A 25,409-nucleotide genomic window follows, 5' to 3' on the forward strand; every position below is an offset into this window, starting at 1 on the left:
CATCATCATGTGCACTCCCTACTCGCACATAGCTGGGTCATCATCAGCTCATGTGCACTCCCACACCTCACATAGCTGGGTCATCATCAGCTCATGTGCACTCCCACACCGCACATAGCTGGGTCATCATTATCACACAAAAGGAGCATTCAAAGCATAATATACATATCAATATAATGTGATAACGCATGAACTACTCATATTGCACATTTCACAAGATAGAAACATTTCATCAAGGGCTTATTCCCCAAGTATATTTTTAAAGCAAAAACAAATGAAACTTTCAAATGATTTATTTAAACATGTAGGCACTTCCCAAAACATTTTGAAATCTAAATTCACTCCCCGGTATTTGTTAAATCTTTACCCAACTCAAACTTCCTCTAATGGTCCAAATGGGGCAGTGGGGCTTCGTTGGAACCTATCATCACAATATCATCACAATTAACTCAATTCACATAACTATAATTTCTAAAAGCTATCTCCTAACTAGCTTCCAATTGCCATTAAGTGGCTATCTATTTTCACTATCCTAATCACTCTAAAATGAATAAACAACCTCAACTACAAAACACTTAAAAATCAACTCTACTTCATTACTCACCTTGGTAGCTTTGTAAGTGAATTCCTTTCCAAGAATTTTCAAGCTATTATGGAAGCTCTCTCTCTTTCTCTCTCTAAAACACCTAGCTAGTGAGAGAAAGTATGAAAGTAAGATTTTTTAAGGGTTTTAAGGTGAGAGAGTGAAAGTGTCACGACCTAAATTTCGGGCCATGACCAGCGCAAGGGTCCAATGGATGAAATCCACTAAACCCAAGCAAGCCTATTATTTATCTTACTTATAATTCCATCTAATATCACTAAGTCATATTTCATAACTTTGAATCAAAATAGTGATATACATTGCCAACTCGTATTGGCATTACGCCTTAAAAATTTACATACAATGTCTACAACATGTATTCTAATAATTTACATTAAGTTCGTCTATACAAAACAAAATAACACTCGACTTCCAACGAAGTGACTCGGATGAATATACAGCTACCGAATGCCGAGACACCTACCAAAAGATGGACACAGGTCTACAAGGACACCTCGTCTTAGTTACCGGCTACCTCGTGATCTGAAAACATGAATTTGAAAATGGTGAGTATAAACGCAGTGAGTGAATAAGGAAGGGAACAAGCAACAACAACAAGGGAGAATTTAAAATCATGATGCACTTGTTTCAAAACAATGCAATTTAGTTCCATTCATATTAAAAACCTCTCATTTTAAACTTAACTCATTTTGTCCTAAATGTTGGAAGTCCATGCTCAGATATGATATCAAAGAAGTGAAAAATAAGGCAGCAATTAGACAAGATAGGAGACAAAACAGAAAGTTTTTTGCTACAGCGAGCATGAATTTCACTGCAGCAAAATTGTTACCCAGAAACAGAAAGTTTTTCGCTGTAGCGAGAATGAATTTCGCTGCAGCGAAAACAGAGCAACAAGAGAAACATTTTCCCTCACTCAACAAAAAGCCATCCTGCTAAACTAACAAAATCAACATAAAACTCATGAAAATTCTCAAAGTACAATGTGTCAAATTTCACATATATGTCAACCATATATCACATTCATGAGCTTTCATTTCATAAATCTAGATATGCATAATTACATAGACAAACATCAATATCATCATAATCACTTCTGACTCATTTACGTCCCCCCACATCGTGCACATAACCGGCACCATCACGTGCACCCCCCCACATCGTGCACAATCAGTGCTATCGTGTACATCCCCCCACATCGTGCACACGGGCACTATCATCATCTATCTCTCACGCCACCATCATCACCGGCATGTGCATTCTCCACATCGTGCACACACACGGTTACAGTCATTATATACAATATCATTCATCATGCACAACACACACACACACACACATATATATATATATATATATATCATCATAATACAATAGTGCATGAATGCATAGCAATCACATATTACAACATAAAACCATTTTTCAAAAGCTTGTTCCCAAGGCACTTGTTTTTATGAAAAACTTGATAATTCATTGAAATGGGTGGCAATTACATTATATTTCCCAAAACAAGTTTTGAAGGCAGTCCACTCACAGGTGTCAAAAATTCGGATTCCGAGTGCACTCGGACTAATAGTCTTCAGGCGTAATTCCTTTGCCTTTTTCGGACGTCTCACTACCTTCATAAATAATAAAGTCGAGGAATTTACTATATTGTCCCTAATTTGATATAAACTAATTTAAATTACTAATGCTTGATATGTAAATGCAAAAATACCTCTGATTATCGCTTAATTGCGGTATCAATTAAATTCGATCGATCACCCGATTAATTGGCGATTGTGTCCAAATCACCTCCAAATTAATCCATTTCTCCTCTAATACCTTAATTTACCATATACCATTTAAATAAAGCCAAATTCAGCATTAGAACCCTTACATTTCCTTAGAGAAAAATTCGGTCATTTGGTGCACTAGCACCAAAATTTTTTTTTTCCACATAACCGTTTCACCTTAATTCATCATTTTTCAAGCCATTTTCCTTGAAATAAAAACAATCCCCCATTGATATTCAGCCCTCATGGCTCGACCAGCAAGGAACCCTAGAGAAATTGAATATTTCTTTTGTGTTTTTGTTCATAACCATGCTTAACTATCCCTAAACACTAACATAGTCTAAAATCAAATTATTCCAACAACAATTCCTCTTCCATACCCATTTTTCAGAATTGAATTCATCATGATAACTCAATACTCAACCATGGAAATCAAGAACAAAAGCATGGGTAAGCTAGGTATCAAGGAGAATTAAAGAAATTCTAACTTACCTAGCTTGTTTCCTTGATTTCTTCACTTTTTCTTTGAATTTCCACCTAGGTTTTCTTGTTTTTCCCTTTGTTCTTCCTTTGTTCTTGTTGCTGGTTGCCTAGGCCGAATATGGTGAGAGAATTGGGGATTTAATGGGCTGATTTCTATAGAAAATAATAAAATAATCAAGCATGCCACGTGTCACATGCTTATTGGCCCATTTTTTTAACTTTTTGACTTTTTCTTCTTAATTTTCCACCACAAATATTCTGGTATTTATCCAATCCTACCACAATTAAAATCCCTTGGTCTTGACAAGTGCTGGGGCGAAAAATTTACCGATTTGCCCCTGAGGTGGAAAAATAATGATTTTGCCCCTATACTCCGAAATATACCGGAATCACATTATTTCTACTTTTCAACCTCAAATAACACTAATATTGATCAATATTAACCAAATGGGATAAAAATCATTTTATAAAAATTCCCGTTTAGTCCTCTAGTGGCAAAATTATCATTTTGCCCTTGTGCTCCAAAAATACCAGGAATCGCAATTTTTCACTACTAAACATCATTTTATACTCCAATAATCATAATTATATTTCATATAATTAACTTAGTTCAAGGCTCGATTTAACTTAGTTGTACCACTCGGTACAATATCATCTTTTAATCGAGCTTGACAAGGTCTCACATTCTTCCCCACTAATAAAAATTCGATCCTCGAATTTAAATTTAATGTAGAGTGGCTTACCTTTACATATCGAAGAAGTGTGGATGCTTTGTCCGCATCTCATCCTTAGCTTCCCACGTTACCTCCTCGCTAGTGTGATTCTGCCACAACACTTTCACTGAGGCTACATCCTTTGAACGGAGCTTTTTAACTTGCCTATCAAGGATAGCTATTGGTTGTTCCTCATAGGTTAAATCATCTTGCAACTGAATGGTTTCATACCGTATTACATGTGATGAATCCGGGTTATACTTTCTAAGCATGGACACATGAAACACGGGATGAATATTCGAAAGGTTTGGTGGTAATGCCAAACGATAAGCCACCGCTCCAACCCTTTCTAAGATCTCGAATTGCCCTATATACCGAGGACTTAACTTCCCTTTCTTGCCAAACCTCATTACCCCTTTAGTTGGCGAAACTTTCAAAAATACATGATCTCCTACTTGGAACTCCAAGTCTCTTTGTCGGTTATCAGTATATGATTTCTATCTACTTTGTGCTGTCAACATCCTCTGACAGATCATGCGTATTTTCTCGGTTGTATCCGGCACCAATTCAGGCCCCAAAAGTTTTTTTTCTCCCACCTCTAGCCATCCAATGGGTGACCTACATCTCCGTCCATATAATGCCTCAAATGGTGCCATTTGGATGCTAGTTTGGAAATTATTGTTGTAGGCAAACTCCACTAAGCATAGATATTGATCCCACCTAACACCAAGGTCTATCACACAAGCTCTCAACATATCCTCCAATGTCTGTATGGTCCGTTTAGACTGTCCATCAGTTTGAGGGTGGAAAGCTGTGCTGAAATCCAACTTAGTGCCCAATGCTTCTTGCAACTTTCCCCAAAACCTACTAGTAAACTAAGCTCCTCTGTCAGATACTATAGAAATGGGAATACCATGCAGTCGTACTATCTCATCCACATAAACTCGAGCATATTGGGCAGCCTCGTAAGTAGGCTTAACCGGAAGAAAATGAGCTGACTTTGTTAACCGATCTACTACTATCCAAATTGAATTATATCCCCCACTGGTTCGAGGCAAACCCATTACAAAGTCCATAGCAATATGTTCCCACTTCCACTCGAGTACTAGTAATGGCTGTAATAGCCCTACAGGCTTTTGATGCTCAGCCTTAACGAGCTGACAAACCAGGCACTTGGAGACAAACTCAGCTACATCTCTCTTAAGTCCTTCCCACCAATACACCTCTTTCAAATCTTGATACATCTTTATAGCCCTTGGATGTACCACATAAGTTGCCATGTGAGCTTCCTCCAATATTTCTCTCCTCAACCCGTCACCATCAGGCACATAAAGTCTGGTTCCATACTTCAACACTCCATCTGTGCCTTTGGTAAACATTTTTCCTTTCCTTCCCTGAGGATCCTCTAAGGCCTTAGCCATAAACTCATCTTTATTTTATGCTTCTTTGATTCGGTCCATTAAGATAGGCCTTACTCTAAAATGTGCTAGCAATGCATCTGTCTCCGCAACTTCCAAATGCACACCTATGTCTCCTAAGCTATGGATCTCTCTAACCAATGATCTCCTATCAGTAGAAATATGTGCCAAGCTTCCCATTGATTTTCGACTCAAGGCATCCACCACTACATTGGCCTTACAGGGATGGTAAAGAATAGTACAATCATAATCCTTTAGCAACTCCATCCATCTACGTTGCCGCAAGTTAAGATACCTCTACTGAAATATATACTTCAGACTTTTGTGGTCCGTGTATATCTCGCAAGTCTCACCATAAAAGTAATGCCTCCAAATTTTCAAGGCAAACACGATTGCTGCCATTTCCAAATCGTGTATGGGGTAATTCTGCTCATGCCTTTTAAGTTGCCTAGATGCATACATAATCACCTTCCCATGTTGCATTAATACACATTTTAAACCAACCCCCGATGCATCACAAAACACCGTATAACCCCCTGTGCCTTGCGGTCGGCTTAACACTGGAGCTGTGGTGAGACATGCCTTAAGCTTCTCAAAGCTATTCTCACAAGCATCAAACCACTCAAATTTTGTATCCTTACGTGTCAGTTTAGTCAGAGGGGCGACTATTTTGGAGAAGTCCTTTACAAAGCGACGATAATAGCTAGCCAAACCCACAAAGCTTCTAATCTCCGTAACTGATGTTGGCCTTGGCCATTTTTCCACTGCTTCAATTTTCTTTGAATCAACTTGTATCCCATCCTTAGATACCACATGCCCCAAGAATGCAACACTTTCGAGCCAAAACTCACACTTGGAGAACTTGGCATACAATTGATGTTCTCTTAAAATTTGGAGCACTATCTTAAGATGCTGCTCATGCTCCTCTCGGCTCTTCAAATATATCAAGATGTCATCAATAAACACCACCACGAACTTATCCAAATAAGGCTTGAACACTCGGTTCATCAAATCCATAAAGGTTGCAGGAGTATTCATGAGCCCAAATGACATCACCAAGAACTCATAATGCCCATATCTTTTTCGAAATGCGGTCTTAGGTATATCTTCATTTCAGATTCTCAACTGATGGTACCTAGATCGCAGATCTATCTTAGAGAAACATTGTGCTCCTTGTATTTGATCAAATAAATCATTTATCATTGGGAGAGGATACTTATTCTTTACCGTCACTTTATTAAGCTGTCGATAATCAATGCACAGCCTAAGTGACCCATCTTTCTTCTTTACAAATAACACCAGTACTCCCCATGGGGATACACTAGGACGGATGAAGCCTTTATCCAACAAATCCTCTAATTGATCCTTAAGCTCTTTAAGCTCTGCCGGTGCCATTCTATATGGGGGTATGGATATAGGTCTAGTGTCGGGAATTAAATCTATGTAAAATTCAATCTCCCGCTCGGGAGGTAAACCTGATAGCTCCTCGGGAAATACATCCACTAACTTCTTCACCACCGACACTTGACTTACATTTCCAACCTTCACCTTAGTATCTCTTACCACGGCCATGTAACCTATACAACCCTGTCGTAATAATCTCTGGCAGAAATGACCGATATCAAATTAGTTGAAGCATTGCTCCTATCCCTTTGAATACTAAATGATGGTTCACCGGGAAAATCAAATCTAACCAATTTATGATAACAGTCCACACTAGCATGACAGGGTGATAACCAATTCATCCCCAAGATCACATCAAAGTCTAAGGTGTCTAACACCACCAAATTCACCAAAGTGTCCTTGTCCTTGACTCGTACTACACAGGACTCATATTCCCATTCGGCCATAAATATCCCCTTTAAAGGAGTAGACACCACTAATTGTTCCTCTCTCCTAACACGATCTTTACCCAACCGAGATGCAAAACACGGAGAGATAAAAGAATGGGTAGCACCAGGATCAAATAAGACTCGAGCATTCATATCACAAACTGAAAGAATACTTGAGACCACAGCATTAGATGTCTGGGCCTCCTACTGTGTTAGAGCAAACACCCTCGCCTAGCCTCTACCAACAGAACTCTGATGTTTGGACCCAGATGGTCTACCCTGAGAGGAAGTACCAGCACCTGTGCCTCTCGATCCACTAGCCTCCCAACCAGATGAGGCAGCAACTGAAGGAGCAGATGAAGCTAGTTGGGTGTAACCACGTGCCGAATCTTATGATTGATGAGCCATCGGACAATTCCTTCTAATGTGCCCCGGTTGGCCACACCCATAACAAACTGCCGCAGTACATAAGCATCATCCACTATGTCTCCTCCCATAGATATTACAAGGGTGAATAACTTGACTACTCTGTCTCGAATCTTGTTGTCTCCTAGCATTGAAAATTCTCTGTCCCGTCCCATCACTAGCACTAGGCAGGTCACTCCTCTACTGGGATAATCGTGAATCCCTCTGTGGACCCTGACGGTTAAAAGACGAATCACCACTATTCAAATCTCTACGGCCCTGATAACCCTCTGTCTTGGCCCTTTTTGCTCTATCCCTCGCAACCCTACCCTCATTGGTCCTCTTCTCAATGCGCTGAGCACAATCTACTACTGCAGAATAGGTAGTGAAATCTCGAGATGCCACAGCCCTAAACAGTGGCTCTACTAACCCACCCGCAAACCTCTGAATCTTCATCTACTCAGTAGAAATGAGGTAGGGAGCATACCGAGACAACTGTGTGAACTTGATGTCATACTCCAACACCGTCATACTCGAAGTCTGTACCAAAGTCTCAAACTCCCTAGCTCTAGCATTACGTACACTGAGTGGTAGGAATTGATCCAAGAAGGTTGAACTAAACTCACTCCAAGCCAATTGGGCTGCATCCGTCGGTCTACCTCTACACAAAGAGCTATAATACTCCTGCGCCACATCCTCTAATCGAAAAACGACTAACTCAACTGACCAAACGCTAGAGCATCCCAAAGCTTTACATATCTTTTCCATCTTATCCAAGAAAACCTGGGGTTTCTCTGATGCATCAAACTCTGAAAATGATGGAGGCTTAAGCTTTAGGAAATCGAGAAGAAAAATCTCTATGTGACCTCTCTTAACCTCATGAAATTGGCGATCGGCCTGTCCTTGGGAGCTAGGAGATTCTTGTACTGTAGGTCTCCCCTCTACTACCATCTGTATATCCTCCATATGGGTCGCCATCATCACTACAACCCGGTTAACTCCCTGTAGGCCTGCTACCAAATCCTCAATAGTAATACCCCTAGCTGGGTGTCTATCTACATCACCTGAGGATTGTCCCTCCTCTTGTCTACTCACAAGCGTATCCGACCTCATCGGCCTAGTGGCCCTGCCACGTCTACCTTGGCCTTTTTGGGTGGATGCCAGTGGCCTATCTGCCATCTCAATAGGAGCATCTTGCTCCCTCATTCGTCTTGAGGCGGCTCGTGTCTTAGGCGGCATTCTTACCTAGACAAGAGCAAACACCTGATATTAAACACATATTATAATCATATTTAAGGCAAAAAGTGGTTTCTAAGATAGAGAATCTATGCGGTCATTTGGTTGTAAAATGTGCCGCGGTTCACACTTTACAACTGAAGTTCCCACATAAAGACCCGACTCTCCGCTGGACCAACAAAAAAAAGTTCTAGGACCTAGAACAACCTAGGGCTCTGATACCAACATTGTCACGACCCAAATTTCCAGCCATGATCGACGCAAAGCTCCCATGGACGTAATCCACTAAACCCAAACAAGCCTATTATTTATCTTACTTATAATTCCATCTAATATCATTAAGTCATATTTCATAACTTTGAATCAAAATAGTGATATACATTGCCAACTCGTACTGGCATTACTCCTTAAAAATTTACATATAATGTCTACAACATGTATTCTAATAATTTACATTAAGTTCGTATATACAAAACAAAATAACACTCGACTTCCAACGGAGTGACTCGAATGAATATATAGCTACCGAATGCCGAGACACCTACCAAAAGATGGACACAAGTCTACAAGGACACCTCGTCCTAGTTACCGGTTGCCTCGTGATCTGAAAACATGAATTTGAAAATGGTGAGTATAAACCTAGTGAGTGAACAAGGAAGGGAACAAGCAACAACAACAAGGGAGAATTTAAAACCATGATGCACTTGTTCCAAAACAATGCAATTTAGTTCCATTCATATTAAAAACCCCTCATTTTATACTTAACTCATTTTGTCCTAAATGTTGGAAGTCCATGCTCAGATATGGTAGCAAAGAAGTGAAAAATAGGGCAGCAATTGGAAGATAGGAGACAAAACAGAAAGTTTTTTGCTGGAGCGAGCATGAATTTTGCTACAGCGAAATTGTTACCCAGAAACAAAAAGTTTTTCGCTGTAGCGAGAGCAGAGCAACAAGAGAAACATTTTCCCTCACTCAACAAAAAGCCATCTTGCTAAACTAACAAAATCAACATAAAACTCATGAAAATTCTCAAAGTACAATGTGTCAAATTTCACATATATGTCAACCATATATCACATTCATGAGCTTTCATTTCATAAATCTAGATATACATAATTACATAGATAAACATCAATATCATCATAATCACTCCCGGCTCATGTACATCCCCCCACATCGTGCACATAGCCGGCACCATCATGTGCACCCCCCCACATCGTGCACAATCAGTGCTATCGTGTACATCCCCCCACATCGTGCACACGGGCACTATCATCATCTATCTCTCACACCACCATCATCACCGGCATGTGCATTCTCCACATTGTGCACACACACGGTTACAGTCATTATATACAATATCATTCATCATGCACAACACACACACACACATATATATATATCATCATAATACAATAGTGCATGAATGCATAGCAATCACATATTACAACATAAAACCATTTTTCAAAAGCTTGTTCCCAAGGCACTTGTTTTCATGAAAAACTTGATAATTCATTCAAATGGGTGGCAATTACATTATATTTCCCAAAACAAGTTTTGAAGGTAGTCCACTCACAGGTGTCGAAAATCCGAATTCCGGGTGCACTCGGACTAATAGTCCTTAAGCGCAATTCCTTTGCCTTTTCCAGACGTCTCACTACCTTGACAAATAACAAAGTCGAAGAATTTACTATATTGTCCCTAAATTGATATAAACTAATTTAAATTACTAATGCTTGATATGTAAATGCAAAAATACGTATGATTACCGCTTAATTGCGGTATCGATAAAATTTGACTGATCACCCGATTAATTGGCGATTGTGTCCAAATCACCTCCAAATTAATCCATTTCTCCTCTAATACCTTAATTTACCACATACCATTTAAATAAAGACAAATTCAACATTAGAACCCTCACAGTTCCTTATAGAAAAATTCGGTCATTTGGTGCACTAGCACTAAAATTTTTTTTTCCACATAACCGTTTTACTTTAATTCATCATTTTCCAAGTCATTTTCCTTGAAATAAAAACAATCCCCCATTGATATTCAGCCCTCATGGTTCGACCAACAAGGAACCCTAGAGAAATTGAATATTTCTTTTGTGTTTTTGTTCATAACCATGCTTAACTATCCCTAAACACTAACATAGTCTAAAATCAAATTATTCCAACAACAATTTCTCTTCCATACCCATTTTTCAGAATTGAATTCATCATGATAACTCAATACTCAACCATGGACTCAAGAACAAAAGCATGGGTAAGCTAGGTATCAAGGAGAATTAAAGAAATTCTAACTTACCTAGCTTGTTTCCTTGATTTCTTCACTTTTTCTTTGAATTTCCACCTAGGTTTTCTTGTTTTTCCCTTTGTTCTTCCTTTCTTCTTGTTGCTGGTTGCCTAGGCCAAATATGGTGAGAGAATTGGGGATTTAATGGGCTGATTTCTATAGAAAATAATAAAATAATCAAGCATGCCACGTGTCACATGCTTATTGGCCCAATTTTTTAACTTTTTGATTTTTTCTTCTTAATTTTCCACCATAAATATTCTGGTATTTATCCAATCCTACCACAATTAAAATCCCTTGGTCTTTACAAGTGCTGGGGTGAAAAATTTACCGATTTGCCCCTGAGGTGAAAAAATTACGATTTTGCCCCTATATTCCGAAATGTACCGAAATCACATTATTTCTACTTTTCAACCTCAAATAACACTAATATTGATCAATATTAACCAAATGGGGCAAAAATTGTTTTATAAAAATTTTCGTTTAGTCTTCTAGTGGCAAATTACCATTTTACCCTTGTACTCCAAAAATATCGAGAATCACAATTTTTCACTGCTAAACATCATTTTAAACTCCAATAATCATAATTATATTTTATATAATTATTCTTGGTCAAATGTGATCAAATCTTGGCTGAAAATCTCCATTTTATCATCAAATGGTAAAATGATCGTTTTGTCCCTAATTAGTCAATTTTCCTGATGGACTCCAAACTGGACCTTGAACTTCGAATCACTATTCTAAGTCATTCTGTGGGTTTTAGAATTTTCAAATTCCTCTTAGAATTTCTATTTGAACTAGTTCAAGGCTCGATTTAACTTAGTTGTACCACTCGGTACAATACCGTCTTTTAATCGAGCTTGATAGGGTTTCACAGAAAGAGCATGAAAAACCCTATAACAAGGTGTGTAAAGAGCATGAAATTTAAGGTTAGTTTGAGAGGGTGATGGAAGCTTTGAGAGAAGCTTTTATGGAGGATGAAAGAAATATGAGATGGGAGGAAGAAGAAGAAGAAGCTGTTGGAAAAATGAGGAAGCTGCTGGAGATTAGATATTTATCTCTAAAGTTTATCCACTTTCTCATGTAAATTACCAAAATACCCTTAACATTGTGGTTTTGTCTTCTTCCCATCCTTTGTGCAACCTTTTTACTCTTTTGACACTGATACAAAGTGCATAATAGTCTAAAAATACTCGGGTTCACAAAAACATAAAAATTTAAACCCAATATGCAAAATGACCATTTTGCCCCTACTATGGAAATTATTAGTATTTTTATCTTTTTCATTTATTCCTTAGGTCTATTTAGACCATAATAACATTTGAGAGCTACTTCCAGGAGCTCGCCATGAGAAATGACAAAATTGCCCCTGGTCTGTGTTATCGTGTTTACTACTAGTTATGGGTCTATAGAGGTCGAGGTCTCACACTCCTCTTGTCTCCTTGGTGCCCAAAATACCTTATTATGCCTCAATTCACTTCTGAATCACTTTTTATCTCGTAAATTCTTCCTCGATAAAATATTATTATTTTATTATTTCCTCGCGTGCGAAATATTTTATCCCAAACTATTCCTTTCATCTTTCATCACTTTTAAACATTATAATTAACCTTAATTGGCATCCGATAAGCTCTATTAGTCACCATATCAAAGTATGGGGTATTACAGACTAGGCCCGTAAAACCATTGTTGAAAGGTTTCGCTTGATCTCGTGAAAAAGAATTATAAAGGGTTTTCTTGATCCCGTAAAAAGCATTGTAAGGGTTTCACTTAATCCAGTAAGAAGCTATTGTGAGGGTTTCGCTTGATCCCGTAAAAGCTCATTTCTTAGTGTATTTGAAATTCCTTGGTTGTATTTGAAATTCCTTGGCGTTCCAAGGTAATGGATATAGGCACTAGAGAAAGCCAAACCACTGTAAAAATCTTGTGTCTTGTTTTTTTAATTTTCCCCATTGTGATTTATTGCTTCCATTTAGCTTAAGAAAATATCTTGATTCATTATTTTTTTCTTAGGAAAATATTTTATCTAAATTCATTATTATTGCTTGCACTTGACTTAGGAAAATATTTACTTTGATTTATTATTTGTTCATTTCAATTTATTATTGAAAATTTGTTTAGGAAAGTCACACACTTAATTTTTGACACAACAAAAAGATTTTCGGTTGCCAAAGTTTTGATTTTTATACTTAGTATTCAAAAGAATTTTTAAATACTAATTCACCCCCCTCTTGGTATATTGCTTATTGAGACTTTTACACTAACAGTATGCCTTATAATTGATTTGAATCAATTTTTTCTCTTTATCATCTTACTCTCTCCTAGTTTTAAGGACTATTTTGCTATCTACTTCCTTATAAAGGACATGTGGACCATCTAATATCACATTCCAAATCTCTAAGTCCATTAATTGTATAAACATCTCTATCCTCTTTTTCCAATAGGGATAGTTCATACCTACAAAGAGAAAAAGCCTTTGGATTGATTGCCTTTCACCAAGCATAATTGCCATGATATCTATTTTTGATGATTTAAGCTTTTACAATAGATCACTAAAGGCTGTTAGACTTGCAAAATTTAGCCCTCGCTCTAATACTAATTGTTAGTGTAGTAGCTCAATATAATAAAGATCAAATGGCGGTGAATTGGGATTTTTAAAATTTCTTTAAAACCTTGGTGAAAAATCAAGCTTTTTTCAAAAATAAATTTTCTACTTGTGTTGCAATTAAACCAAATGGTTTTTTTAAAAGACTTTTCAACAATAAACCACAAGGCTAAAAAAGAAATTAAGAAATAGGTATTTTTGTAAAGGTTTAGCTTTCTCAAATGCCTACATCCTCTCCCTTGGTGCCTTAAGAGTTTCGAATCCATTCAAGGAAATGTGCTTTTTAAATGGGATCAAGCATTAAACCTTTACAAATGCTTCTTCATGGGATCAAGTAATAACCTTCACAATGGTTTTTAATTGGCTTAATCACAAACCCTCACAATGGTTTTTAATAGGCTCAACCACAAACCTTCATTAACTTTTTAAGAATGAGTTAGAACCTTTACAAGAGTGGGTACAAAAGGAGTAATAGCAATAAATGCCTCTCCAAGGTTGATAGGCTAAGTGTTTAAGCTTAAGCATAATAAATAAAAGAATATCAGCTTAAAGGATAACAATGAATGGCTTTGAATGTTAGGAAGACTAAGATTTGAATGCAAAAAAGGAATAATCAACTTGAAGCTTTTCTCTAAGGTTTTGGTGCTTTTCTTTGTCTTTTTTCTTCTATTCCTTCGTTCAAAATGAGTCCAAAGCATCTTTTTATACTTTCAAGAAGATTTAGAGTTGTTAGACATAAGTTTGAAACAAATCTAGTTATTGCTGAACCTCTAGGGTTGACTACAAGGCTTTTGAGTTCGACTATGGTTCTTCAAAATCTCAAATTAAGACTTTCATAGTCAGATTTAAGTATCCTTTACTTGATCCTCTACTTGAGAGCATGTTAGTTTGAAATCTGGCCTTTGGTAGTCAACTAGGAAGCCTTGAAGGTTGACTGATGCGACATAAACTTTGAAATTTTCATGCAATCTACCTCAAGGTTGATTGGTAAGGCTTATGGGATCGATTAGGGCTTCTCAAGCTTTGATATTTTCATGTAATATGCCTTAGGGTCAACTGACCATGCTTCAAAGATTGACTGGAGCTTTGTTTTCTTTAAGATTTGCATACCATGCTTCAAGGATTGACTGAAGGTTTGTTTTCTTTAAGATTTGCATACATTCTGCCTTTGGATCAATTAAGCTTACTCTAGGGTCAACTAGTGCTTTAATTCTTCAAGATTTATTGATGTTTAAGCATGTTTTGTCAATCATATCTTCCTTGTAATCAAATATTGACTTGAGAATTTTTTGCTCTTGATATTTTAAAGCTCAAAACTTAATGCTTGAAAGTCCAATGATGTTTTCTAAGTATGCATGACTTCTCAAACATTTTCTCAAACAATTTCAAATACTTGTCATCAATATTTAAATCATCATGCAATTTTGTCAAATCAAAAGATGAGTAATTTCAATGCCAACAAGACATTCTTCTCATAGTGAATGTGTTCTTCTCATAACAAGCACATTTTTCCATAATTGAATGTGTTCTCCTAAAAATACTCTCCTTATACCAATTGTTACTCCTATTTAGTATTAATATGGGAGTTTGGAAAGTTGAGAGGTAATTAGAAATAGGGTAAAATACCCTCACCTCCCTAACTTTTAGTCATAATTCCATGCGAATCCATTAGTTTTTAAATTGGACAGTCCACCCCAAAAGAATATTTTTCACTAGACACATAAGTCCAGTCGTTAATGCACCATTAATATTTCCGTTGGTTTTGATGACATGGCCATATTGAAAAGATAATTTCACCCTTTATCAATTTTAAAAATTACCATAGTATTTAAATTATATATTTTTTATTTTTAATTTCTTTTCTCTTGAAAAAAAATTTCCTATCTCGTTAGATCCAACTGAAGCCAGATCTCTCTCCCCCCCACCCCAAAAAAAAAAAAACAAGCACTAAGGAACGCCCATAGTGGGTGCTCTTAGGGAGCACCCAACGTGGGGCTCCTTAAGTGAGGAGCACCCAATGTGGTGCTCAAGTGCTCCCCAACGTAGCTCTCTCCAAAGAGCATAGATCCAATGCTCCTTGAGGAGCACCAGATCTGATGCTCCCTAAGAAATTTGGTCGGATTTGAGCTAGATCCGGTTGTTAACTTGTCAAACAAATTTTAAAAAAAAAAGAAAGACATTTTAGACATTTCAATTTAAATTTTAACACCGTTTAGTTGTTTGGGGTCGGGTGTCCATTTTGCAAACTAATAGATCTGTGTATAATTATGATTAAAAGTTATGGGTAATAGAGTGTTTTACCCTAAAAAATAATAAAAAACTCAGCAAAGATTATTCTCAAAACTTGCTCAAAGCTCTTCCAAATATTTTCTCTACTTAGCCTTTTCCATCCATCGTGCTTTCCTGCTTTCTCAACCTTTTCTTATTCTTCACTGCCTGCCATCAAAGCACTTACAATTCAAAGACTTCTCCAATCTTCCTCTCTTTGAATCTACTGCATTTTGTTTTACTTATTACAACACGTTTTCTCTCCCTACCAGAAGAGCCCTCTGTAAGTAGCTTGGGTCTACAGTCTTTGGGGAAAGAGAGTTAGAAAGGGGGAAAGGATAAGAGAAAGAATTGAATAAGAAGAGTGGAGGGAGGGGGGTTAACATATGATTAAACTTCTTTATTAAAGTTAGATACCAACTAATTGTCCAAACAACAAAATAATATGCCTAAGCAAACACAAAAGTTAAGAACAAATCACTACTTTTTTTATCATTGTTCACTGTTTATGATCATTGATTGCATTCAATTTGGCATTGAATGAATTAACGTACTTAAGTTTTGGAGCCTGGGCACTATTTCTTAGCTTGAATATAATAAAATTCTTCAAAAATGAGCTTAAAATTCAACTTCCTATTTCTTCGACCAGTTGCAATTTAAGACATAGCATTTGATATTCTTTTGTTTATAAAATATTAATTCTTCTAATATTCATTTTCATTTGTTGTTATTTGTGCTAGGATTCGACCTCATGCTCAAATATGAAAATAATCAATAAATTAAAAAAAAAAGAACACGACGGAATAATAAACTATCATTTAATAAGAGAAACAGTCAAATCCTAGAGGATCAATGTTTGTATTTTTCATGTAATTTTCTAATTAATTACAAACATTCATAAGTTTAAGAGTTACACATTGATAACTCTATGATATAGAGTTATTTGAGCTTAATTTTGATAATAATTTGGCTAGGTTATTGTAGTAATGCATAGAAATTAGTAAGTTTTATTTAATTATTTTAAATTAGTTATTTTAGGTGAGTCAATCTAATTTTGGTTAATTTTATGTTTAATTTGGTGTTAATATGATTAAGATAGGTTGTTATTGATTTATTTGTGCTTTTGTAGGTGTTTGAAAGAAGAATTTTAATGGAAGAAGGAGAGCAATTTCGAGGTGCAGACTTCCAATGCATATGTTTTGGTATTTCGATCATAATTTTCGGCGTGGAATATGGTCAAAAATCTTGTCGAAGTTGACATACTATAGCAGTCTTGGTGCAATTATGATTTCTGTTAATTAATTTGGCAAAGTTATGACTTACATAGTTTGATGAGGAAATCCTAGCTGAAATTGACTTCTTTCTTCACCCAACTTAGTCTAACTTCAAAGCCTATAAAAACAACCTTTCGGAGGACTTGAAAAAAAAAAGAAGAGAAAAAAAAACACCAAATTGACATTTGAAAGTCAAGGCACAGAGTCATTAAAGCTAAAAAGAATTTGCAGAATTCAGGGAGATTTGAAGATCAAGAATACAATTCTTGAGTTTTTCTATATTTTCTTTTATTCTCTTATTTTCTTGGTTTTGATTTTAATGTTTATATTTTATTCAATGATGATGTGTGACTTGATGGGGAACTCAATTCTTACTCTAAGATTATGATTGAACTCAATATATAGTCTGAATTATTTATCTCTCTTTTACTTATGTTTGATAGATTTAAGTTGTTTATTTTATTCTGTTCTTAATGCTTCTAATTGCCTGATCACCAATTAGATTGAATTGGAAACCTAAGTTAAACATTGACGAAGGAGATTTAGGTAGACCTTGAATAAAATAGCGTATGATTGAATACACTTAGTTGATTAAGTGATTTGATTTGCATATAGGGTAGACATACACTTATAAGCCATACGTAGCCAAGATTAGAGCACAAACTTAATGAATCTTTCTTCAATTTAATTTGCATAGACATATAGTAAATTAATTGGGAAAGGTATTTTTACAAGAAACTCGACAGAGACTTGTAAATAATTTAGGATTCTAGGTTAGCAACTTAATCTATTAAACTAAGTTAAGAGAGAGAGACAACAATCAGATAATGTATTGAGGGATATTATAATCTTAGGTCTGGCAGTCATTCATATTTAATAAAGTAAATTTGCTAATAGATTTTAGATTAAGTTTTAGTTTAGTTTTTAGTTTATTAATTTAAATTTTTCTTTTTAATTTTAATTATTTAGATAAAATTAAGGTGTGTTAATTTTAGTAGTTAACTATAAGGATTAATTCAATTCTTTATGGAATCGACACTCTACTCATATCGATATTATCTTTTCGATATGTACACTTGCGTGAGAAATCAACAACAAGTTTTTGGTGCCGTTGCCAAGGAATTGATTTTTAATTCTTTTTTTTTAATATTAATACCAAGCATTCTTAATTTTAATCTAGACTTTTCTTTTCTTTAATTTTTTTTAAAATTTTTCAAGTACTTTTGGTCGTTGTATGCAAAGAGCCCAAAATTTAGAAATTATTCCTTTTGATCCAGAAATTGAGAAAACTTTTCATAAACTTCGGAGGAAAAATAAAAAAAAGTTGCTCCAAGTAAAACAATGGCTGATCAACAAGAGGAATAGACCAAGCCTTTGAGGGATTATTGTCACAACCCAAATTCCCGGGCCATGACCGGCACATGGGCCTAATGGGCATAACCCACCAAGCCCAAGCAAGCCTATTATGTAATCTTGCTTAACATCCCATCAACTATTCTCAAGTCACCTTTCATAATTTCAACTTATAATCACTTTAATAATGGGCTATAGTAATCAAGAATTTCATTAATATAAACCCAAAATGTTAACATTTCAACTAATGGTGGCATTAATAGTTAAAATATACATATTTCGTCTATGACACGTATCTTAGTATTTTATATCACAAGAACGTACTCATAAAACAAAATGACTCTTGACTTCCAGCGGAGTGACCACAGTGAAGATGCATCTACTGAGATGCCATAGTACCTACCAAGAAAGCAAGCATATGTGTGCAACTCAATCTAGGTCCTAACTGCCTCCAAATCTAAAAACATAAATTTTAAAAACGTGAGTATAAAACTCAATGAGTGAACATAAGAAGGGAACAAGCAATCGATAGGAAGAATTTGGAAATCATGATGCACTTGTTTCAAAAACAATGCACTTGATTTAATTTCTTACTAAAAACCCCTCATTTCAAACCTTGATTAATACCCTCATAGTGTTTCACAAACCCATGATTAATCCATGAAGTTAAATGGGTGAAAATATATCAAAAACTGAATAGGATAGCATGTAGGACAGAATGTTTCTTGCTGCAGCGAAGTTCATTCTTGCTGTAGCGAGAAATAGTATCAGTTTGCATGTGTTTCAGTTTTTCTAGTATATCTTCAGTTACAAAAGTCCAATTGACCTGATTTTTAACCATTAGAAAGCTAAGAGATAGGGATACAACTTTGATATTTACCACTTTTGCCAGTTCAGACAGGAAGGTGGTCAAAATCTTCATCAAAGTGAAGGTACTGCATCAGAACCCAAGAGTTTATCGCTGCAGCGAGATTTATTTTCGCTACGGTGAGTTTTCTACTACCAGAACAGAATGTTTCTCGCTGCAGCGAGAAGCAGGGCTGTAAAGCCCGACCTTATAAAATACTATTCATGACATACATGTGATAATAGCATGATTGCATGCTAGGAGAGTCCCGAAAAATTTACAAAAGTCGGTATTGTACCTAGAAGTACAACAAAGTTTATTTAATCCTCGAACTAGATCAAATAGGAATTTTAAGGTGAGATTAAGAGTTTCACAGTTCATGGATGACTTAAAATGGTAATTTTGAGTTTCAGGATCAATTTGGAGTCAAATTGAAATTTTCACTAACTAGGGGCAAAATGGTCATTTGCCACCTAGGGACAAAATGGGAATTTTAGAAAAGATTTTTTGACCCCATTTGACTTATTGGAGTATGATTTGAGGTTTAGAAGTGAAAAATTTTAATTTCGGTATAATTTGGAGTAAAAGGGTAAAATGGTAATTTTGCCACCTCATGGGCAAAATTGTAATTTTCCACCGCCAGGATATTTTTCCAGCACATGGTCTTCCTTTATCTTCATCTTTGACCCTTGACTAATCATGTGGTGGAGATAAAATGTTTAAATTTTTAAAATTTTAAAAACAGACCAATGACATGATGCCTCGTGTCATGCCTTTATTAATTTATTATTTTCCTTTTTAAAAGGCACAAAAATCAGCTCATCTTCCACCCCATGGCCGGCCAAACCAGCAAGAAGAGAGAGAAAACAAAAACAAAACCCTAGAGAGAGAAAATCAAAGAAAAAGTGTGAATTTTCAAGGAAATTAAGTGAAAAAGGTGAGATTTTCCTATTAAGCTTGAGTTTTCTTATTCCCAAGCATTTCTCTTTAGTTTCCATGATTAAATTACTTGTTTTCATGATGAATTCAATTCTGAAAAAATGGGTTAGGAGAGAGAAAGTTGTTGGATTTATTTGATTTTAATTTATGTTAGTGTTTTTAGTTAGTTTAGCATATTTAGAAACAAAACAACAAGAAAAGAATTTATTTTCTCCCCCAACCATTACTGGCTGAATTTACCATGTAGTGAGTGAGGATGAGTTTGATTTTATTCTAGGAGAATTGGTTAAGGAATAATGAATTATGAGCCTAGAAAAATAATGGGAATTTTTGGAGCAAAAATACGAATTTTTACCCAATAGGGGTATTTTCGTAATTTACTATCGAGACTGATAATTTGCACCACACTGAGGGACATGAAGTTAATTTGGGTGCAATTAAGGTATAGAAACTGAAAAGAATTAAATTGGAGTTTAAACGGACATGTTAGAAATTTAATCGTGTGATAAGACGAATTAGGCCAATACTGAGTTTAGATAGTTACCAGTGCATTTTTACATTCCATATCATGCATTGGTAGTCTAAATTAGTTTAATTTTGATTTAGTACCAACTTGGTAAAATTCTTGATTTTGTACTATGTCAAGGTGGTGAGTCCTCCGATAAAGGCAAGGAAATTGCATCCGAGGACCAATAGACAGAGTGCTTCGAAAATCTGCATTCTAGACATTGTGAGTAAACTTACTGTCATTTTAATTATCTAGGGTGGTTTTTAGATGCTTTCATGAATTCTATAGAAAAAAGAATTTAAAAAGGTAAATTTTCATGTTTTATGAATAAATGAGTTTTAATGAAATTAATTTATAAATTGTTTTGGAATTAATAATGATTTTGAAGAATAGAGTACACGGAGATTGTTAATTGTGGCAATTTGATTGTTTAAATTGACTGGCTTATGATAAATCGAGCATGATTGGCTAGTTGGCAATTGTATTGAAATACGAATTGTTTGGTTGCCTTGAAAAACTTCGAATTACAAAATTGCCATATCATGTTATTGAGTTTTATTATATGGTGGATTATATATTAATTAATCACTGCAGTAGGGGGTTTCTGTGGACCAGCCTTTTAGAGGGGCACGGTAAACCCCATTATATTCTTACCTCGAACGGAGAGGCGCGTAGGGTATCTCCTGGGGTAAAGTTTAGGGTTCACTTCACGCTAAACCACCACGTGAGGGGGAACTCAGCCAACACCAAGGAACGGCTATGTTTTCAAAACAAAAACATGATTTATGTGAAATGTGAATTTTAATAGCCTTGGCGGTCTCGGTAGGATGCCTCGGCCAAGGTGTTCCCGAGAATGGATTTATGGCACAAGCCTAAATGTTTATGAGATTCATAAGCCTTTTTACGTATTTTGAACGAGATGTGTTCTAATTGTATAACCCAGTTTATGATGATTTACTTTATTGTCTCCATGTACTCAACTCTAGATGTTTATGATGATGTCTGTTTACTCATTGGGATTTTATAATCTCACCACCCTTCTTTCCACCCATTTCAGGTTCAGTATAGACTGTAGATAACTGATCTCATCGAGGACTACAGTGGGATCTGCATTTTCCAAACCGTAGGTTCACAGTCCTCTTTACTTTTGTTTGTTCGGGGGCACTCTTGTTATTGTAAATTAAATTAAATATTTTGGCTTACTGTATTTAAGTATGTATAAATTTATTTAGCTTTTACGCTATAAAAGTTATTCACGTATAACTCTATAAATATTGTTTTATAAGAAAATAGAATATTTTCCTTAATATTTCTTTTACTTTCTTATTATATTCAAATAATCGTAATTTCGTTTTAAATGAAGATTTTAGACTTTTAAACTCATTTTGAATATGAATTATGTGTTTTGTACTTGTATATTACGTTTTAGCTAGTTTCGAAATTTTTGAGAAAAAAATGACCAAAATACCCCTGTGTGGCGAAAATTTTATTTTGATTGTTTTTGATATAAAATAGTATATATTCTCTAAAAACTCGATATTTAACAATGATTGCTCATAGGAAAGGAAAGAAACTGATATGTAAGCCTTGCGGGGTTCCGGTTGGCATTCCGGATAATGAGTATCAATCGAGACGTCGCGGCGATTGTCATGGGCCTGAGGGAGGTTCCGGGTCGTGACAAGGGCACCTAAGTGAAAAAGGGGCCTCCTTTGCACAAAAAAGTCCATTTGGTGCTGCAATAAAGATTAATTTGCAAGAAAATGGGAATTTCTCAAGATTCATCATGCCAAATTTCACATGCATTACAACCATATACCATTACTCATAAACTTCCTATAACACAAATATTTACATATGTATATATATATCCATCATCATCATGCACATTCTCCCATCATCATCAATTCATGTGCACTCCCCACTAGCACATGGCTGGGTCATCATCGGCTTATGCGCACTCCCACTTGCACATAACCGGGTCAATCATCGACGTATGCACACTCCTACTTGCACATAGCTGGGTCAATATCATTACACAACATTATTCGTGTATATATATATATATATATCAACACAATGTGGTAGTGCACGGATCAATAATAGTCACAAGTCACAAAATGGAGACAATTTATCAAAGGCTTGTTCCCAAGGCACTTGTATTTATGAAAAGCTGGATAATTCATTCAAATGTTTAGCAAATACATTATATTCTCTAAAACAAGTTTTGAAATGCAGTTCACTCACCGGTCTTGTTGTTTCTTTTGCTTGACTCTAACCTCAACTAATACTTCAAATGGACATGTGAGGCCTTGTTGGAACCTATACACACACAACATCACAACCAATCCAATTTACATTAATATCGCTCCAAAAGCTAGCTTCTAATTCAAATTCTACTAGTCATTCCTAATTGGCTTCAAACTATATCAAATGGCTATTCCTTGCACTACTCTAATCACACTAAAAATGAGTAAACAACTCAACAATAAAACAACTCATAATCCCAATTACTAGCCATTATCAACAACTTAAAACCAAGCCTAGTTCATCACTCACCTTAGGGTTTCTACGTAGTTGAATTCTCTTCCAATAGCTTCCAAACAAATGTGGAAAATCTCTTTTTCTCTCTCTAAAACCTCCAACTAGTGAGAGAAAATGTTGAACAAGGACTTTTTGAGGGTTTTAAAGTGAAAGAGTGAAAGAGCACAAGGGTTCTAGTCAAAAGGGCACAAAGGTATGAAAATTAGAGCTAGAGAGAGAAAGTTGTGAAAGTTTCATATCAAGCTTCCATGGAGGATGGAAGCAACGTGAGATGGAAGAAGAAGAAGGAGAAAAAGCTGCTGGAGAATGAATAAGCTGCTGGAAGAAAAAGATATTTATAGCACAAGCTTATCCATTCCACTTGAAATTACAAAAATGCCCTAAGCAAGTTAGCTTGTTCTTCTCCAATCCTCTATGAAATCTTTTTATTCTTTTGACACTGAGGCCAAGTCCGCAATGGTCTAAATATACTCGGGTTTATGAAAACTTAAAAATTTTGACTCAGGGTGCAAAATGACCATTTTGCCGCTGTTACGAAAATTATTGCCACGTCTAGTTTTCTTCATGTTTTCATCATTATACATCATTTATTTGGTCTTTATGCTTATTTAGACCTTAAATATCATAAAACTCCCTTCTGGGAACTTATTAGAGGAAATGACAAAACTACCCCTAGCTCGGGTTATTATGCCTATGCCTCGTTATCAGCCTATAAGGGTTGAGGTCTCACAATTATGTAGTCCCACAAGTACAAAATCTCCACTCTGGTATCCAAAGACCTCCTATTCAAGCCAACAATTTTGAAATTAAGCCATCAATTATTCAAATGATTCAGACTGCTATTTAGTTTGGAGGTTTGCCTAATGATGATCCGAATGCTCATATAATAAATTTTCTGGAAATCTGCAATACATTCAAGGCTAATGGTGTTACTGATGATGCCATAAGATTGAGGCTTTTCCCTTTTTCATTGAGAGATAAAGCAAAGAGTTGGTTAAATTCACTTCCTGCTGGTTCCATTAATACTTGGGATAATTTTGCTCAAAAAGTCTTAGCAAAATTCTTCCCACCTGCAAAGTCAGCAAAGATGCAGAGTGATATTACTTCTTTCATGCAATTTGATTCTGAATCATTATACGAGGCTTGGGAAAGGTATAAGGATTTGATGAGAAGATGTCCTCACCATGGATTACCTAAGTGGCTGCAAGTTCAGACTTTTTATAATGGTTTGCTGGGACCTTTTAGAACTACTATTGATGTTGCCGCTGGAGGTGCACTTATGAGTAAATCCATTAATGAGGCTTATGATTTGCTCGAAAAGATAGCTTCTAATAATTATCAATGGCCATCTGAAAGATTGGGCACAAGAAAAATTGCTAGAATTCATGAATTAGATGTGATAAACATTGTCTCTACATAATTGGCCTCTCTCACAAAGAAAATAGATAAACTGAGTGTTAATGTTGTTCAGAACTCCTTTATCACATGTGCATTTTGTGAGGAAGGACATTTCAATGACAATTGTCCCATCTATTCTGAATCTTGTCAATTTGTTGGAAATACGCAACAGAACAATCCCTATTCCAACACTTATAATCCTGGTTGGAGGAATCATCCTAATTTTTCATGGAATAACAACCAAAGGTCCCCATCAACGGCTAAGTCAAACTTTCCCCCTAGATTTCCATCTAAAGCCCATATGACAGAGAAAAAGCCTTCAATGGAGGATATGTTCATGCAATTTGTCAAGCCCTACTCTATTATATACTTTTCATGTCATTCATGTACTTGATAGCATATCTACATACTGGGATGCCTCGGAGAATCGTTAAAAGTCGGTATCGTACCTAGTGGTACAATTAAGTCGATTAAAACTTTGAACTAGTTTGAATAGAGATTTTAGGATATATTTGAGAGTTATTGAACCTTAAAATGTCTTAATATGTTGATTCGGAGTTCGAAGATTAATTTGGAGTCAAATTAGGAATTTTCATAACGTAGGGACAAAATGGTCATTTTGCTACCGGAGGGCAAAATTGGAATGTTGGATGAAATTTTTTTTTTTTTACCAAGTTTGACTAATTGGAGCATGATTTGAATTTGAGAAATGAAAAATTTTAATTCTGACATTTTTCTGAACATAAGGGCAAAACAATCATTTTACGTGTCCACGAGGACGTAATTAGAATTTTTGAAATTTTACACCACCAAAACACTTATCAAGCCCATGAATTTCACTTATTATTATTTTATACTTTGGATAATTGAGAGATTACATGTGGTGGTGAGAAAATGCTTAATTGTTAAGTTTTAACC

The 25,409-nt window shown here is 35.8% G+C and overlaps 1 non-coding gene across 1 annotated transcript; it reads right to left on the reverse strand.

Annotated features, from left to right (window-relative positions):
* Window positions 1-24,178: 24,178 nt before the first annotated feature.
* Window positions 24,179-24,284, reverse strand: LOC148763679 (small nucleolar RNA R71). Its single transcript, XR_016025582.1, has one exon. It is a non-coding gene; the product is annotated as a small nucleolar RNA R71 (small nucleolar RNA).
* Between the last annotated feature and the right edge of the window lie 1,125 nt (window positions 24,285-25,409).

Source organism: Theobroma cacao, chromosome 3 (assembly GCF_053813885.1).
Source record: "Theobroma cacao isolate CCN51 chromosome 3, ASM5381388v1, whole genome shotgun sequence".
Lineage (NCBI taxonomy): Eukaryota > Viridiplantae > Streptophyta > Magnoliopsida > Malvales > Malvaceae > Theobroma > Theobroma cacao.